A 16,122-nucleotide genomic window follows, 5' to 3' on the forward strand; every position below is an offset into this window, starting at 1 on the left:
AGATAGAATTAGGGTTAGGTTAGAGTTAGACATAGGGTTTATATTATTATTGCAATTAAGGCTATTTTCAGGGTTATTATTGCTATTACAATTGATGTTAGTGCTATACTTATTACACTTTAAATTAGTGTTATGGTAACTATTAGGTTTATTTTTATTTTTATGTGAGTTAGTCATATTAAAATGCCCATGATTAGTGCTATTGTGATAGTCATATATATTTTGTAATGTGTACTCACTCGTCCCATCCCTTCCTACTCTCCTTAGAGATTGTCTTTAATATCTCTCTCTCTCTCTCTCTCTCTCTCTCTCTCTCTCTCTCTCTCTCTCTCTCTCTCTCTCTCTCTCTCTCTCTCTCTCTCTCTCTCTCTTTGTGTGTGTAAACCCCAGTATTAAAAATATAATATTATTTCTATCTAGTAGTAGATATAGGGTTAAAGTTAGGTATATAATTTACTAAGCCCTTAGTACAATCACATATAACTTTAGGATGCAATGTTTACAATTTTTATTTGGATGACACTTAGCGTTTTGGTTAGGGTTAATAAGTGGTTAAATGTTACACTAAAACAAGGGACATGGTTAAGGGAAGTATGAGATTTAGGTGTAGTGTTCAAGTATTGGGTATGTGTAGGATCATGGTGTGCAAAAAAGTGGTGATCTAAAAAATATTTAGTTCTGAAATATCTCAAACCATTTCAAAATATATTCCAACTTTTTTCCCACCCACCTTGCTACTAAATGAAAAAAATTAATATCTTTATAAGGTCTACTACATCTTTTGCTACCAACCCTATATGCTCAACTTTAAAAACATCCTAAAAATGTATTTTTGACCTATTTTTATGTGATTTTTTATTCAAACATGTAGCTAATGATTATTTTTTCACCAAAATTTGATGAAATGAAAAGGGTTTCTTAAGAATATTCTTATCTTTCCATAAATTTAAGGTTTGTCAAATTATGAGTTTAGTAAGTAATTATTACTTTTTTTTTATGGATTTACATATAAAGTGTTGACTAAAAAACTACTTGAAAAACAACTATAAGTTTTAGATGGTACAACATTTTTTAAATCTAAAAGCTGCATCACATTTTATATTTCTTCTACTATAAGAAAGAAAAAATGAAAAATGAAATATTGCTAAGTTTTGAATTAGTTAAGGTGGTCATACATGAGGATTTTTTATTTCAAAAAATACTAAAGTAAAAAATTAATTATTAATCTTTCATTATTTTTAGTAGTGTTGGATGATCTTGCGAGGCTAGGGCCTACGTTCCCTAAGCCCGTCTATTATTGGTGTTAGCTGATACGATGCCTTTGATAATATCACTGATCTTGTTGCTGACATTATTCACATCAACTATGAGCAGGTCTGAGCATGCATAACAGTCTACTATTATGAGTAAATAAAGCCAACGTGGATGTTACTATGCTGAATAACCCTAATAGTCATAGAGGAGGAATTCGATCAGTTTAAATTTAGGGTAACATGTTCTCTACAGATAGCCGACAGGTGAACAACTTCCACAAGCTCTCAGTGTAGCATTCATAGCTTTCAGATTGCATATTTCACTTGATGAACCTTTGGCCTACTTGGCATTTCTCTTCTAAATCTCTTCCTCGAGCTATCTCAAAACCCTAAAAATTAATTGTGAGTGATTCTTAGTGGAGCAAGATGCGAGGAGTGAGATTTTATAGCAAAAGAGGGCATGGGTTTAGCAAAGGCAATAGAGGAGGTAGATTTACATGGGCTTGGATGAATCATTGAGGGGATAGGTTCCACTAGTAGCCTCTATCAAATGAAGATTTTAATTGATTTAAAAGAACAGAGATCTTCGACATTTGAAAAGATTCCCAAGCTTCAGGTTCTTCATCCAAATCATTGCCTTCGGAGTCAACTGATCGTCATTAATCTAAATCAATTCATGTAGAATGACTTCAATCATTCATTTCATCTCCTAATAACAGATCTATTGCAAGACCTAAGTTTCTAACTTTTCCAAATAATATCCCCATTGGAAGGAAAAGGCAAGTACACATTCCAACAAAGCAACAAGGGTTGGATTCTTCTAGGATGCCATGGCATAGATCTAAGGTTGTAGGTAATTCTACTTCCTTTAAGAGAAACCGACATAGTAATGAGCATGATCAATATTATCCAAATAGTATTTTAGGCAAGGATCACAGATTTGAATGGAGAAAGAAGGAATCTAGATTAGATCATATCAAGGCTTCCTCCATGAAACTTTCATATCCATCGATAATCTTTCTTGATCATTACCTTGAGGAACATATTAATCTCCTTAAAGACATTGTATTAATAGGTATGTTTGACCCTAACTTATTATCATTATCCATTATTTTGGACTGGGCTAGATCTATTTAGTAGGAAGTCAAGGAAGTTTTTTCCATTGATTCACAGTGCAATTAGTTTATAGTTTTATTTGATTCAAAGGCATCTAGGGATTTTGTGCATAAATATAAGTGTTGGTTTTGTAAAGGGCAAGGTTTATTCACCATTTCATGGAAACAAAATTTCAAACCTAATGATACTCTACCCCAATTCATGTCGTTTTGGATTTGCCTACCTACTTTACCATTGGAGTACACGGATCCCAACATTATTGAAATTATAGCTAATCAGATTGCAATTTCTATCAAGCATGATTTGATTCCCTATGAAAATCTTCAGAGAGATGTTCGAGTTTTTTTGTTACTTAACATGTCTAAGCCCAAACCATTGGGTGTTACGATCAAATCCAAGTGGGGTGCCTTGAGTTAGCTCATTGTGGTTCAAAGTCCAGAGATTATTGACACATTTTTGAATATTTTGCGTCACTTTACATTAGACTGTTTGTAAGATCAAATTCTAAATGTAGACATATGCTATGATCACTCCACAGATCCCTTAAAATGTGCACGAGCCAATGCAAAACTCTTCCAAGCACATTCACAGAATCCAATGGCTTCTAATCAAGTTCTTCTTAGTCAGGTTTTGGTTCCTTTCTAGCAAGATTTTGTTCCCACTAATGATTTTAATTTCTTAATTCAAGTCCTAGCATTATTCTACTTCTTCTGGCTTTATTGGAGGAATGATATAAATATAAGCACGATCTCTAAGTATGCATTACTATTGATGGGGTCAGATGATTCAGAACCTGATGAAATCCTTGATCTGCTGCTGGACATGATAGTGCATGATCTCACCTATCATAACAAGCCTATGAATTTCTCATGCATTATCAATGATCTAAAAGGTAAGAAGATCCCCCAAGATCAACTTTTTAAAATAGCTATAGATCTCTCAACAACTTTTGCATCTGATTTGATTCATGAAATTGCAATTGAGGAAGGAGTTTCTATAATGGAAATTATTCACCCAGATGAAATAATGTCTATTAATCAATCTAGTTGTCCAAATGGGACTCAACTAGTGAATGTGGAAAATCCCCTAGGTCTCAATGAAGTACAAGAAGGAATAACTAATTCCTTATATCCAAAATCATTTGACAATTATCAGATGAATGCTCTCATCCAACCTAAATTGTTAGCAGCTACTAATCTTGAAGTAGCCTATCACTTGAATGATATAAATAAATTGGAGCTTCCTTTAGATTATTATCAGATCAATGAGCTTGTAGAATCTCAAATGAGGATGACTAATCTATTTGAAGAAGGTCACATTTTGAATGAATTAAATGATGCAGATGTTATGAATCTGACTACTCAAGAATCAAAAAGTACTCAACAAAATGGCAATAACATAGATAGAGGGTATTTTGACTTCTCAATTCATTTGTCATTAGATCAATCCCCTACTGTTGTCACCGCAGTAATGAAGACTCCAAAAAAGAGAGGTAGAAAGCCAAAATCTGCAAAGACATTATTGGAAGTGGATGCTGGTATTCAATCCACTCTTGATGATAAGTTTTCATCAGTCAAAAGATTGACAAGGAGAACAAGAGGATATCCTTGTTAGCAATGAAAATAATTACGTGGAATGTCAAAGGTATTGATGCCTTTGACAAAAGAGGTAGGATCAAGCAGTTGCTAGATTCTACAAATAAATATATTATTCTTCTTCAAGAAACTAAATTATCAGAACAAGTTTTTGATAATACATTGGCTAAATGGACTAATTGGCTTTCAGTTCATGCAGAGGGGCATGGGGCCTCTCGGGGTTTAGCAATTTTATAGAATGCTAAAAGTATTCATGGTATTCTTATTGGGCAAGATTCCAATTGGCAGTTGCTGAAAGTTGAACACTTTGATTTGAAATTCCTTATCTTCAACATATATGGTCCCACAACAACAAATGATAAGAGGAACCTTTGGGTTGTTCTGACGAATCTTATCCAGAAAGAAAGAGAAATGAATTTTATACTAGGTGGGGATTTCAATGCATTACTATCAATGTTTGAAAAGAAAGGGGGAATTTGTTTTTCCATTAGAACTATCCAAGATTTTTTTTCATTTGTAGAAGATAATAACTTAAGTGACATTTTTCCTGATAATGGGTTATACACATGGATTAATCGACATATTGGTTTTTTAGAAATTGTTGAGAGACTGGATAGGTTCTTATTTTCACAATCATGGAAGCTATTGAGTTTTAATTTTAAATCTAAAATCTTACCTTTTGCTTTATCAGATTATTTTCCAGTCCAATTATTGATATCAAAGAACAACATATAGCAACGTCTTGATTGGGCTAGTTCTTTTAAGTTTGAATACATGTGGTTTAGGCATCTTGATTTTATTATGCTTTTAAAACATTGGTGGATAAATGCACCAACCTTTAGGGATTCTAAGATGCTTCAGTTATCTAAAAAGCTTCATTACATTAAAGGGATGATCAAGGAGTGGAATGTGAAGGTTTTTAAAAATGTGTTCAAGAAAAAACAAGATGTCTTAGAAAAACTTGAGAAGGCAAATTCAATCATCATTCAAAAAGGTCTTAGTCCAGATTTATATCATGAGCTAAAATCATTGAAAGAAGAATGGGAAGAGCTTTGCAACAGGGAGGAGATTTATTGGAGACAAAAGTCTCATGAACTATGGTTAAGAGATAGCGATAAGAACACAATTTTTTTTCATGAAACTGTTAGAGTTAAAAGGGCAGTTAACACTATTTTTCCAATTAAGCACTCAAAATTTGGTCATCTTATAGAAGATGACAATGGTATTAAGGAGGAAGGTGTTCACTTTTTTTCAAATCTCTTGGCTCCCCCTCATTTGGATCCTATTGATGACAATTTGATTAATGATTTTATTAGTTGTATTCCCCCTCTTATTATAGCAGATCATAATAGGATGTTGCTTGCCCCTTTCACATTGGAAGAAATTGAAAAGGTGGTATCTTCATTCCCATCTGAAAAAGCCCTAGGCCATGATGGATTTATAGCTCTTTTTTATTAGAAATGATAGGATTTTATTGGTTCTGATTTATTAGCAATGGTTGAAGAGTCAAGAAGGAATGCCAAGATGATCAAGAGCTTTAATTCAACTAACATTGCTATTATTCCAAAAGTTAAGCAGCTAACCTCTTTTGCTTACTTTAGGCCTATCTCTTTATGCAACATGATTTATAAATTGATTACTAAAGCTATATACATGAGGTTGCAAAAATTTATTCCTCATATCATTTCTTTATATCAAGGTGGTTTCATACCAAGAAGAGAAACATGGGAAGGCGTTGTTGTTGCACATGAGACTCTTCATTCTATCAATTCTCATCAATTGTCCAGTTTTGTGATCAAGCTTGTCATGATGAAGGCTTATGATAGGGTAAGATGGTCATTCCTCTTTAAAGTTATTTCCAAATTTGGTTTTTCAGATAAGTGGTGCAGATGGATCAAAAATTGTATTTCTGGTGCTTGGTTTTCAGTCATTATTAATGGAGTCAATTGGTTTTTTCCCCTCTTCTCAAGGGATTTGTTAGGGTAATCCATTTTCTCTAGCTTTATTTATCCTTATGGATGATGCTTTCAGCAGATTCATTAATAGATCTTCACAATTGGGCTTATGGCAAAAAATTTTGATTCCTCGTACATCTATCATAGTTACCCATTCCCTATTTGCTGATGATACTCTTGTTTTTGGTATCTCAAATATAAAGGAAGCTAACCATATTAAATATGTCTTGGACCTATTTTAAGAAGTTTCTGGTCAAAGAATCAATGCCAACAAATCCAAAATTTTCATTTTCAACACTAATGATGCAGTAGCTCAAAGGATTTCTTCAACTTTGGGTTTCTCAGTGGATCATCTCCCATCTATTTACCTTGGAATTCCTTTTTTTATGGGAACAAACAAGACAACTTTTTTGCTTACTATCATTGATAGAATTAGGGCTAGGATCTCTACTTGGAAAGTTAGATGGTTATATTTTTTAGGCCGTATTTTGCTAGTTAAAGCTATCCTAACAACCATCCCAAACTATTACTTGTCAATTCTTAATGCTCCCACTTCTATAATCTTGCATATTCAAAAGATAATCAGAGACTTTATATGGAAAGGAAATTTGTCAAATAAAAAGAAGCTTCCTCTTGTTTCTTTTCTTGAAATGTCTCATGATAAGGCATCTAGGGGTGTGGGGTTGGATGATATTGCTACTAGAAATAAGGCTTTTGGGGGCAAGGTTGTGTGGAAAATGTATACAAAACCTCATGCAAAATGGTGTTCAATCATGCAAGAAAAATATTTAGATTCTCCATGTCCTACCAGAATTTTTATTGTGTCTAATCCTCCTTTAGGTTCTGCCATATGGAATATTATGATGTCTTCAAAGGATATTGTTTGTAATTATGTTTCTTGGGAAATTCATAGTGGAGAGAAATTAAAGTTTTGGGAAGACTCGTGGAATGGATTTCCCCCTCTATGTACACTAGAAAAATTGGTTGAAGCATGCCAAGTCCTAAAAGCTGAGTGGGGCTCCTCTTTTTGGGACTATGTTTTGGCTATTGGAATTCATTCAAGAAGGGTTCTTTGGAAAGAGCCTCCAACACATCTTCTTAGCCAGCCAAGTCTCCTTTCCTTGAGGGACTGTCTTGCTAAAAGAATTGTTTTTCTTTCTAATACGGAAGATGTAGTTATATGGGCCCCAACCAAAGGTGTTGATTATTTAATCAAGGAAGGTTATTATGGTCTACGACAAACATATAATTCAAGAAAGAAGTGTAGAGCCTTTTCCTTTTGTTGGAACTCCATTGTGTTGCCCAAGGCTGGATGTTTTGCTTGGCTAGCCCTTAGAAAAAGAATACTCACCAGTGAACGGTTGTCCAGGCTAGGTACTGTTGAATCTTTTATTTGCAAATTATGTAGCAAGGAGCTAGAATCTATAGATCACCTCCTTCTCCAGTGTCCCTTTTCTTATCAGTGTTGGGTTTTTGTGTTGAACAAGCTTCAAATGTCTTTGCCTCTACCAAATAGTCTTTGGGACCTATTTCAATCTTGGCCAATTCTATTCTCAAGATCTCTATTTGCTAGTATTTGGAAGTGCATCCCAGCTATTGTGGTGTGGGCCATCTCATGGGAACATAACAAGATCATATTTCGTAATGAAAAATCAAACCTAGAATCTATTCTAGAAGGGATTGAGAATGCAATTTGAGAAAGAGTAAATGCAAATAAATTCAATTGTATGAATAATATTTTAGTATCTGCTTGGGATTATCATCTTCTAAAATAGTGGAAACAAATTAAGTTACCTCCAGGTTTCTTTGCAAACTAGAATTCTAATCATCAATCTGATCGACTTCATGTAAAATGGTCTCCCCCCTCTAGAAATTTTCTAAAGTTAAATTTTGATGGTTGCTCTCGTGGGAACCTTGGTAAGTCAGGATTGGGTGCTTGTATTAGAAATTGGCAAGGTGAAGTAGTTGCAATCAAAGCAGATGTTTTACCAGTTGGTACTAGCAACCTTGCAGAAGCTCAAGCCCTATTGGCAGGTCTAATTTTGGCAAAGAGATGTAATGTTTCCACCATCCATATTGAAGGTGATTCTCAGATAATTATAAACTCTCGTCTCTCATGGTCTTCTCATACCTAGAAACTAGCCTATATCCTTCAACAATGTTGGGATTTAATTGATTCTTTTCAAGCTACTTGTTTCTCTCATACTTTGAGGGAGGGCAATAAACTAGTTGATTGTCTAGCTAATCTTGGTTGTGAAGGCTCCATATTTGAATCTTTCCATTTAGAGGTTATTTTTCTGAAATTCCCATGCTTAACAGAGTGCCATATTTGGGACACAAAGAAGATGAATGAAGCTTAATAGAAACTAGTACTATAATTGATCATCTCATGGCTATTAGTTTGCACATTCTTTGTGCATGAGAATTCATCTTTTTGCTGAAAATGGAAAGTACAGAGTTGGCCTTCATGGTTCATCTCCCATAATTTGATTTGGATAGTATTTTTTGGTTCACAAATGCTCCAATTAGATAGGAGGTTCAATAATCTCTTGTTTTTAGTTATATCTTTCAGAAGGAGAGGTTCATTGGCATAATTGGACACTGGTCATTGTTGAGTATTGATATATACCATATTTTGAGAACTCTTGCTTAGTGCAGAGAAATTGTATTTTGTTGTAGGTATGCCTGGTATGACATATCAGCTTTTAACACTTTTGTACTTTGGCAATGATTAAGAGTATTCTTGCTTGTTCTTTCTTTGATGAGCCCTTGAACTAGTTTATTAATAAATATATTATATAAGTGCTATGTCACTTTTTGATTTAAAAAAAAAAAAAATTTAATTATATTATTAAAAATATTATAATATATGTAAAATATTTATAATAATATTTACTACTTCTAATATAAAGATAATAATATTTTCTATTTAATTAACTGTAGTTACAACTTTTTCAAACCTTTTATCATTGTATTATTAAAAAAGCATTTAAAAGTTTCTAAAAATTTCATTGAGGAATTTGTAAAAGAATATTTCAACTTATAGGGAAGTAATAAAAGAAGATAATTCTTAACATCCATTCATTAGTGAATCACAATTAATTAAAAAAAAAGTTTGGTTAGTATCAATCCAAATGAAGGGGCCAAAGAGAAAGTAAATTTGAGTGATGAAAAGTGAATATGACAAATATGATGCAAAGCACATCCACATTTATTTTATTCTTATTAGTAATTGGTGGTAGGCTAAGTACTATTGTATCACTTTTTGAATAACACTACATAACTCATGATTAAAATTTAAATCTATCAACCAATTAAAAGCTTCAATTTCCCTTATTTCTTATACACTTTACATTTTATATCAGGAAATTGATTATTTTCAAGTTTATATTATTAACATATTACTTATTTGTTATTTGATTGGTTAGATTGTTTGAGGTCTTATTGCAAAGAGTTTTAAGGCTTTGTTCATATTGCATGATTTTCATATAAGAATAATTATTTTTAAAAAAATTTCTTTGAAAGTTGGAAACTAATAAATAGTTTCATTAAATTTTATACTTTTTTATTAGTCTATAAGATATTTTCTCAATTTATAATAATAATAATAATAATAATATAAATATCTATTATAATATAACATATTTTTATTTTAAAGAGTTTATTTTATTATATATTAATTATGTATTAATAAATATTTAAGTAAAAAAAAAATCTTGGGATATATTATAGTTTAAATTGAATTTATTTTTAAAAAAATTGATTTTATTATAATAATGTTTCATGTACTTAATAATAATTTAATTATATTTTAAGTTACAATAAAATCAATCGATAATAGTTTCTTATAATATTTTCACAAGTTACATTTAAAACATATTCATAATTATATAATTTTGAATAATTTTGTATTATATACAATTATAGAAATAAAATACTTAAATATTATTTAAACTAAATTAAAAATCTATAATACTTATATTTATATCTTTAATTTCTTATTTTCATTATATAGAGTAAATATATAGTTATATATTAAATATAATTTCATTAATAAGATGTCATAAATTAATTAAATTAAAGTTAATGTAATATTTTAATTAATTACTAAATAATTGATACTTTTAATAAAAATATAATAATTAAAAAATAACATTATTATTTCTACTTTATCTTTTACTATAGGCGAGTACTAAGCCACTATGTGGCACTTGTTAAATTTTTCTTCAATTATGAATGTTGAAGAAAATATATAGTTGGTTGAGATAGCTTTACAAAATTCCCCTTTAAATAATGTAAAGAAGGCGATCACTATGCTTAAGGTAGCAACAATACACATTGTCCTCTTCTTTTAATAGACATTGGAGGTGGGGAGACATGGCAACTACTAAAAGATAGTTGGAAAGTGTTGTATGGTTTTGTGAAACATCATATAACAAATGTTAAATTATATAAATAAAATAGAGGGACAAATGAATTATAGCGCATATTTCTAAATTAATAAAATAATTTTGCGAAGAATAGTTTAAATTGAAATTTCTAGAAATAAAAATAATATTAAACTTCTCTATCTTCAAAATTTGAATGTTCCAATATAAGTATCATTGTTTCTGAAGTTTTCACAATAAAAAATAAATCAAATCTCCAATGAAACAGAACAAATGCCCAATAAATCTAGTGAAAATTAGATCATATAAGTGGTGAGTGCATTAAAAATAAAATGAAGTAGAATTTCTTTGCCCAACACAAAGGTGAGTATCTAAACATGGCTTATTTTGATTTGGTTACAATGGTTAGCTTAGGGCACAAGCTCAATTTGGATGAGTATCCTCTGCACTTTTGTAGTAAGAAATTACAAAATGTTGGATTTATTACATTAAATTAGGTTAGTTTCTAATTTTAGTTTAAGTAAATAAATTAATTTGATATTTAGTTGTTGGGATATTATTCTCGTAAGTAGTTTTTGTAAGGGAACATGAGGCTATATAAAGTTTTTCATAGATCAATGTAAAATATTTAGCTACAAGTTTGTATGTATCTGAATATATCTAGCAAATTTGAATGAATAAAAATAGTCATTTTATTGTTTAGCTATTTTGTTTGTTATCAAGGTAGGTTGATCAATGGAGAGACAAGTTATTTTAATGGATTTTGGATGACCAGATCCCAAATTTTGTAGATGAGACCTTGTACAATTTTTTTATTGAAGATAGGAGGCTGGAGGCAATGAAGGTTGGAGGACTTTTATCATCTCAAGCTAGCTTCTCATTTAGAGATGATTATCGCATGGGAAGCAACTATTTGTGGCCCTATAAAGCTAAAGCTTGGAATATTCATCCCTAAAGAGAAAAGGGGGCTTGATAGATTTGTGTCCCTAAAGAAAAGAGGGGACTTGGTTGTGTGATTGTCCTTCTATGGGGGGGGGACGTAGGATTTGAAGAATGATGCTAGACACACTTGGAGGAGATGTCAACTTTTGGAGGAAAGGCGTTGACATGCAGACATATTAGTGATAATTGTTTGTATGACACTTTAGAAGGCGTTAGAAACACTTAGAGGAGATGTGAACTTTCAGAGGAAAGGTGTCTCCTATGCAACACTGAAGGAGGCATTAGAAAAACTCCAAGAAGATGTGAAATTTTGGAGGAACTATGTCTCATTCTGCAAGGGTGGTGGAAAAAATCTTATTATGAGGACAACTTCAAGATTTATAGTTTGAAGTTGAGATATGAAATCTACTTAAGAGGAAAACTTTAGGGTTTTCAATCTAAATTTGTAGAGAGAAAATGTACTTCAATAAGTAAAGATTGGTTAAGCATTTCATCAAAGGATCCAATGAAGAAAATTTGTGAAAGCGGCTTCATAAAGTTTCCAATTAAATTTACAACTTTAAGTCCTATTGGAATAATTTAATAAGGGGGAATGTTGGATTTATTACAATAAATTAGGTTATTTTCTAAGTTTAGTTTAAATAAATAAATAAGATATTTAGTTGTTGGGAAGTTATTCTCATAGGTAGTTTTTGTAAGGGATAATGAGGCTACATGAAGTTGTTCACATATCAATGTGTAATATTTAGTATCAAGCCTATATGTATCTGAATGTATCTAGAAAATTTGAATCAACAAAAACAATCATTTTATTTTTTTATCTCTTTCATTAAATTCACTAAGCATGCCTAATAATTCCAAACACCTAATTATCTAAGCAACTAATTACAGGAACTAAAACTTCAATTCTATCTTTCATGAACTTAAAAATATATAAGATCATTATAAATGAAAGATGAAATGAGAAGTTTAAATAGGTGAGCATGACGACTCAAAGTTAGTATAACTATTAGAAGAGTGGGGCAACCATGTTTACGAACCATTATCTACTTTAGAAGGAAGGTAAAAAAATTATCACCAATACTCTATAAAAAGTGTATGAAACCAAAGGTCTTATCCAATAAGAGGAAAGAAAATTATATTAAAAACTGAAAATGTAAACATTAGTATAACTATAAATAACTTACATATAATAGATTTAGTTGTTTATGATTGGTTAAAAAAAAAATCAAATAATAAAGAATCAAATAAATTTGATTATAATAGTAGTTGCTTAGTGGCAAGTACAATAATGATACAAACCTTTGAAACTATCTTGTTCAAAACATACCACTACAATTGAGGTCATAGAATAGGAAAATAAAGTCCTCCTAGAAAATTAAAAAGAAAGCAAACTTGATTCTTCTTAAGTGGATGAATATATATTTAACTTGATGCTTAAGAGAGGACATAAATAAGAAACATAAGCTGAAATGTTATATAGAATCTTTTTTTATAATTGAAGATATGAAAATCTATAATCCCTAATTATAGGTATGGACATGAGCTCTCACCTATTTGACTTAAATAGAAATATTAACACATCTTCATCATAAACATCTGAATTTAAAAGTAAATAAATAGAGCTCAACAAAAAATCAACATCAAAGATCAAAAGCATTAGTATGGTATGAAATCTGGACACAAATTTTGTTGGCAAGGAAGTGGAATGAGTAAGAATCCATTCTATTCCAATTAAATTACATGTAGCTACCTTCACATGAGCACAAGATAAATTAAAAGCCAACGCAAATCTCTCAGCATTTTATTTCTCATGTACCATAACTTTTCATTTAAACTAAGGCAACTAAACTCTATAGTTTATTTTGAGAAATATATTTGAAGTGATACTAAATAGAGGAAGGAAGAATACCTACAAATTTAGTATCCATGTCACCGAAATGGGGTTGAATTAATGGAATGAATTCATAGATGTAATATAAATAGCTACTACTACAAGAGTTTCATGTGATCAAAGGTCACAAAGTTGACCAAGGCTAACAATCAGACAAAAAAATGCTCCAGATCCTTCAGTGTGTGAGGAAATAAAAAATAAAAAATAAGTAATGTACAATCCACCTCCATTTTGAGCTTGTTCTTATTGAAAAATGTTGCCTATAACAATTAAAAATATCATACTTAAAGAAAAGATGATGACAACGACCATCCACACAACCAAAATTTTAGAAGACAAAAAACTAATGTGAACAAGTTTGGACAATGTGGAGATGACTATATGGTTTCTAGAGAACCCAAAGAATGAAAGTAAGGAGGATTAACTACTCTTTTTGTTTGTTTTATTACTATTATTTTAATGATAGATAGTTTTGACGCTACTCATGGGGCTTTTTCTATTAACATTTACTAGACTTTTTAAATGGCCACTATGAATTATTGGTCTAGTTATATGTATAATTTAAGACAAGTTTGTAGTTATTAGGAGTAATAATTTTAAAAACACTTTAGTTTGGGGGTTTTTACTATTAAGGAAGGGGGTTGGTTAATCTTATGGTAATGACTCGACTATTTTACAACTTGCTTTTTCCTTCTGCTACAGCCCCTATTTTGGCTACTTTTTAATATAAAAAATAGTATCATACCACATTGATATGTCTACAATAAGTTTCATGTAAGAATAATTTTAAACTTTCAAAAAATATCGATAAAAAAAAATCAAATCAATCCCTCAAAATTGATCAATTAGTATGTAAGTCAAGAAACCCAAAGCAAGTTAGATGACAAGAGGTCATTCCATATTATTGTCTGACGCCAACAAATTGAAACATACTCTAGCCAAATATAATGTTGTTAGAACCAATAGTTGATTTCTTAAAGATCATGCCCAAAAGTTTATGCAACTTCTCACACGAAAACATCATCTAGTGTGTTATATGTGCATACCTCCACATATAGTGTTCAAAAGTTATCTAAGTAAATTATTACATCAAATGTTACAATGTATGATCAAGATACCACTCCAAAGAATTTTTTTCTTTTATATTACCTAATCAAATAAATCTTCACATGTCATAAGCTTTGAACATTAGCATATTTTCCCAATAATAATGGAATGTGATATTATGATTAAAAATTATTTATTTAGTTTTCATAAAAAACCTATGAACATATTTATTAGTTGCATAAATTCATGAAGATTCTTGAATGTGATTGAGATCCAAAGAGTTGACCTTAGAATGTGATGAAGATTCAAGGATACCCTCCCAAATGTATAGATCTATAATGGTAACTCCTAGGTCAAGAATGTAGAAATGCTTGATAACATCATGTGAAGATGAAGCGAGAGAAATATGGATGAATCTTCTTGATTGATATTGATAAATAATCTACTTTGATATCAAGGTAGATACAATTGCATCATTTGGAGAAGATTTTCTTTCATCTAATGGATCTTAAAGAAGTGGGAACATGGAGATATTGAATTGGATGTTAGTGTTTAGTTATTGAATCTAAATCCTCAATTTCTCAACATGATTTCTTGATTTCTTGATGAATAGCTTTCACTTTATTATGACATGCCATATTAGGGGAGAGGGGGTTCTTTCATACTTCACTCCCTCCAATTGGGATTGAAATTTGATCTGGGCTAGTCAAAATTAAAAATGTCTAAAGGAGACCCCAATATCGAGCTCCAAGATAATTTTGGCCCAAAACTCTAGAGACAAGTGAGAATTAGTGATGTATCCTAGGTAAACTAGGCTCAAATGTTACAAAAATAATAAGGATAGTGAATGTATGTTATTAATTTTTTCCTTTTTACAAAGATCAAACCTATAAAATGGTCCACTAGTATTTTCACAATGGATTAGTTAATCTTTGACATTAGTTGTGATTATTCTTTGATATCAGTTGTGATTTTGAAATGACAACCCTCATAACAATTTTCATTTATGATGTAGTCATTCATTGTGCTATTTGGAATTTCATCATGTTAACACCCTTGTTGAGGATAGACTTCACTTGAACTTTCTTTGATGTACTTTTTTCTTTAAATTCCATGAGGCTTATTTTAGTGATGAGGTATACTTCTTATATTAATTATTTTTTAAATTTAGTTTTGAGAGGAATTTGTGTTTTGTTGGTTGGTATTGTAGATTGATTCTGATTAAGTATTTCTTATTACATAATATATGTGGATGGCTGGTTTTAGGTGGATTAACAAATTTGATTTTTTCATGCTCTACTTATTTTCATGTCTTGATTTTGTTGGCATCAATATAAATTTTTTCATATTTAGTTTGATATAAATGAAATATTTTACTTTATGAAGTATAAGGTTGATACATCTTGGAAAAAGTTGGGAATTAGTGTTGAAGCTCAATTTTCTAACAAGAGATTATATTGGGTTTTCAATATTTATTTCTCTCATATGAAGGAAGTAATCAAATAGATATTTGGTAATGAAATTACTTGTACACATATGCTCTTCTTTACTATAGATTAGGTATTCTCATTTTGTAACTATCCTTATAACTTATTACAAGATAAGGAGGTGCTATGTCTCATGATGAGGAATTTTATTATTTCTAGTTTTATTGATCATGATTTAATATGTTGTTAAACTATATACTTCAGCTTGGCTATATTCCAAGTAGTGGTTTATCTCCATTTAGTAAATTTAGGACTAATGTAAATATAGGGAAGACATTTTCCTATTTTTAGTAATCCAAGTTACTTTGAAATATTTTTTCAATCATTTTGGAGTCCATTTAGATGAAATTTCTCATTCTGCATGATTTTTACTACTATAGGCAATGTAGTACCTGCCCCTAGTTCACATTTTGTTATCATTGCTGAACTCTTTTAGAACTAGTTT

This window comes from Cupressus sempervirens, chromosome 6 (assembly GCF_028749045.1).
Source record: "Cupressus sempervirens isolate cs-2001-9-10 chromosome 6, ASM2874904v1, whole genome shotgun sequence".
In the NCBI taxonomy this organism is placed as follows: domain Eukaryota; kingdom Viridiplantae; phylum Streptophyta; class Pinopsida; order Cupressales; family Cupressaceae; genus Cupressus; species Cupressus sempervirens.